Raw genomic sequence first — 4497 nt, forward strand, 5'->3', positions numbered from 1 at the left:
AGAATAGTTTCGGAGTGTTCCGGGTACTTATCGCAGTACCAGGGGTTACCGCAACCCCCCGGGGAAAGTTATGGGCCACATGGGCCTATCGAGGGAGGCACACCGGCCCACAAGGGGGCTGGCACACCCCCCACATGGAAGGGATCCGAATTGGAGTGGGGAAGGGGGCGGTGTCAGTTCAATATCCGGCGTATCTTGTAGTAGGGGTCCTAAGCTAGGCGTCTTGGAGCGATGGTAACATGGACACAGGATTTTACCCAGCTTCGGGCTCTCTCGAAGAGATAATACCCTACATGCTGCTTTTGATTGTTTTCATATGGGTGTAGTACAGAGTACATGTATCTACCACGAGATTGTAGTAATGAATATGATATTGTCTATTGACTAGCCTGGCCTCATTTATATAAGACACCGGAGGCCTAGGGTCTAGGAGAGTCCTTGTCTTGGGCTCCAAGTCTTGTGGAGTCTTCCTTGTATGCGGCAGGAGCTGTTCGAACTGGCCCATGAGTATACGGCCATGGGGGTCCTCGGCCCAATCTAACTGATTGGGAGACGATGTGGTGAGTACCCCCTAGTCCAGGACACCGTCAGTAGCCCCCTGAACCGGTCTTCAAGTTGGGGATGCTCCTCGATTCTTTCAAACTGTTCTTCATCTTCGGTCGTCGGTCTTGAAAACTGGTTCAACAAATCTTCTCATCTTCGATCTTGAGGATCGCCGAAGTGCATCCGAAGAGTTTACACGTCGGGTATCCGAGGAGCCCCTTTAAGTTTCCGGCCTTTATCAATGCCTTGTTATTTTTATGCCACACCTCGGGTTTGAAGTTGTTCCCGGGCGGCAGCGTCCTCTTGCGTCCGAGCTCCAACACCGGACTGCATCCGAGGTATCTTTAGCAGCCGAGCACCAACGCCGGACCGCTTCCGAGCTCCAACGCCGGAATGTATCCGAGCTCCAACGCCGGACTGTGTCCAAGCTCCAACGCCGGACTGTATCCGAGCTCCAACGCCGGACTGTGTCCAAGCTCCAACGCCGGACTATATTCGAGGTGTCATAGATCACCTTGGTTCAAAAAAGTTGAAGGAGTTTAGCCGAGCTTAATGCCGGAAATGCCCTTTATGGAGCCAGCCACTTGCATCCGAGCTATATCCCGAAATGCTTTCGAGGTGGTTCAGCACCTCGGTCATGTGCTGATTGTTTGCAGATTTTATTTTCGATTGATGCAATCTATTTACTGACGAGATATATAGCCAGTAGCCCTCAATGTGTGTGTCGGTCTAAAAACCCGAGATGCACTTGAAGGATGACATAAGACCGCTGATCCCAGTAGCCCCCGAGAATCGGGTTGATTTGCAAAATCAGCCTGAGGATCAACTCTTAGCTCGGTAGAATACTTCGGGACACAAAAAGCGGTGTGCTAAGTCCTCGAGACTCAGGTTGGGTGCGGCCGACCAACCTGAGGATCATAATCTCCTCGAAAACTATATTGCACGTTAAATTTTTTGTATTGGATTGTCAATGCAGTAGTCCCCGAGACACTGGTCGGGTGGCAACACTGAATCAGGGGATCGATGTACCCCTTTAATATTAGTAAATGATAAGCCCGGAGCCCAGTAGCCCCCCCTTAATGCGGGCACGGGAGGCCGAATTAAGGATCGATGTCCCTAGTAAAATCACAAATTATGTGTAATGATTCTATGTATCCAAGTACTTTACATCATTATTGCTCGGATCCGCATTGTACAAAACTTTGTTAACCGACCATTGGCTTCAACCTCTTCGGCCAGTAGCCGAGGAGTGTTTTCCTACTTTATAAAGCCGTTATGAGGGCAAAGATTTACGACATACAAGGCAATCCGGCCATACGGTTTTATAAACAAAGGTACGCAGAGAGATATGTTATATTACTTTTTAACGTAAGAAACATCTTCCAAAGAAAATAGTCCCGCTATCGGTTCCTTTCCGTGGGTTGTCATGCTTATCATGACCATGAAACCTCACCTTCGATCAATGTGGGAGGAAGATATTGAGGATTTAGTTTGGGGAAAGTTCCCAAACTCTATGGTATTAATGAACCAAAGCTTTCACTTCCGTCGTTGCCGACCAATGTGATCCTTTAAGATTGCTAGCTTTCGGCTTCACCCAGTCTGAGGTACTAACTCGGATGACCCGGTAGTAACAACCACAGAGGTACTCCCTTTACCACCTAGCCGAACAATCGGGAACGTAGGGGTAAGCACAGGAGCCAGGCAACCCAGCTTGGCCAAAATCTTAAGTCAAATTGATGCATATTTATGGCTTTATGTAACGATAATTACGGAAGGCAACACTTGTATAATGAATACAAACGCTGATAATATATACTTATTTTGACTCCATTGCGACCGTTTATCAGTTGAAAGTGGCCCATCGTCGGCTTCTACCCCTTTGTAGATACTACGCATGGTGTTTCCGCAATAACAAGACAACCCTTAGCTGACGTCTCGGTGCCCAAAGGCGGTTGTGTTAGCGGAAATGACGCAATCAGATATCCGGGCTTTATAACTTTCACTTAGTCATAGGAGCTTTAAACTGGGGAAGCTAGCTACGAGCCCCCGGTTAGTGTTCGGCGACAGCTGAGGTCAAGCCGTAAACACTTAGGCCAATGTTATGAACGACCCATCATTTAACATAGCTCATCGGATCACTGACCAGTTTGCGATTATTGTGACAGTCAGTTTTCGGCTTTCTCCACTGAGGTGCTTAACCATGGGAGCTGGAAGCACAATCGTAGTGGTTCTCCCGTTGCACACTTAGCCGAACAAAGCGGAACGTAGGAAGGAAGCACAGGAGCCGGGCAACCCAACTATTGACCGAAGACACACTTCGAAACCGATGCATATATAACAATATCCGAGAATGTTTTTGCCGAATCTCTAAAGGTGTCCGGCGTTGCACTGTGAGACTTATGCTGGAAACACACAAATAGTTTAAAAGTGCCATAAGCTTGGAAAACTAAAAAACTCCAGTAAAAACTTGACGTCCGAACAAGATCAAGTGTTCGGTGCCAATCCGAAAATTGGAAAAATGTGCTTTTGTCGTGCTTTAACATAACACATCTGATCTCAAGACTCCACGCGGGTCAGCCTACGGCTTCAAGCTCCTTATCCCAAAGGCGGAGTACTTCTCCGAATACAGTTTAGCGAACTACACTAGAGTGGCTTTTAGAGAGAAGACAGGCTATCCGGCTATTGACCATATACTCGAGTCGAAAAAGGAGCGGTATAAAAAGACTTTGCAACGACCAAGAAGAAAACACTTATCATGAAATGGCTCATGTAAATTTAAGAGCCCCCAAGTGACTTGGGTAAAAGAATTTTATGTATAATGATTGTATGTACTGAAGTACTTATATCATATCTATGTTCACCCGAACTTTAAACGCGTCTTAACCGACCGTCGGCTTCTCCCTCTTCGGTCAAGGGCCAAAAAGTGTTATGTACTCCACCTGTCGAGAATATTGACGGTGTTTCCGATAACCAGGCAATCAAGCCATAAGGCTGTAATAGAAAAAGCGCGCTCAGGGAACTTATGCTATATTACTGACAAATTGTAAGAAGCATCTTCGAAGAAAATAGTACCTCCACCGATACCTTTCTTCGGTTGCTCATTGTTACTATGAGACTTGTGCAATAGATTTTTTGTATTCATGAGTTCCATTGTGTGCCGACCATGATTGAAAACAATAAGAGCGCTAGCTTTCGGCTTCACCCAGTCTGAGGTCCGAGCTCGGATGACCCGATCGTGACAATCGCAGAGGTGCTCCCTTTACTCCCTAGCCGAACAATCAGGAACGTAGGGGTAAACACAGGAGCAAGGCAACCCAGCTTGCGGAACACTTAAGTCAACATGGTGCATATTGTGGCGTAATACACGAACAAGGAACGAAGCCATACAAGTACAATCATATGCAAGAGGAAAAGCTTCATAAAGGAAGCCCCCAAGTAAACGGGGTATTTGAATTTGTGTGTCACAAACAAAGTTTTGACAAGGAAGTTTTTCATAAACAATTTTTTGCCAAAAAAGTATAATGCTTGGTCGAACCGAACCAAATTTAAAATTTAAAACTTTGAGCATGAAAGCGACTTAGCTGGTTAATGTGTTCGGCATTGATGACGTGGTCCGAGCTTGATGCAGGACAAGGTTCCAGCCCCAAGCTGGCCCCGAGGTGGCCGAGCGGAGAGCTGGGCACTCCGAAGTGGCGACACAGCACGACCGCTGTGGAGAGTTGAAGCTCCCAGTTTAGCCGAGGTGACGAAGCAGGTCGGCGGGGTGATGCCGGAGTCTCCGGCCGAGTAGGTTGATGAAGCGACGACGCGGGGTTGCCAACACAGGGCAGCGCGCCAAGGCGATGACACAATTAGGTTGCGGACGTCGGCACGCCAAGGTGACAGTGCAGCCCGGTCTAAGTCAATTGCCTGGACATATAAGATAGTGCAAGCCAGAGATAATAATATTTTTTT

The sequence above is a fragment of the Aegilops tauschii genome, chromosome 7 (assembly GCF_002575655.3).
Source record: "Aegilops tauschii subsp. strangulata cultivar AL8/78 chromosome 7, Aet v6.0, whole genome shotgun sequence".
Lineage (NCBI taxonomy): Eukaryota > Viridiplantae > Streptophyta > Magnoliopsida > Poales > Poaceae > Aegilops > Aegilops tauschii.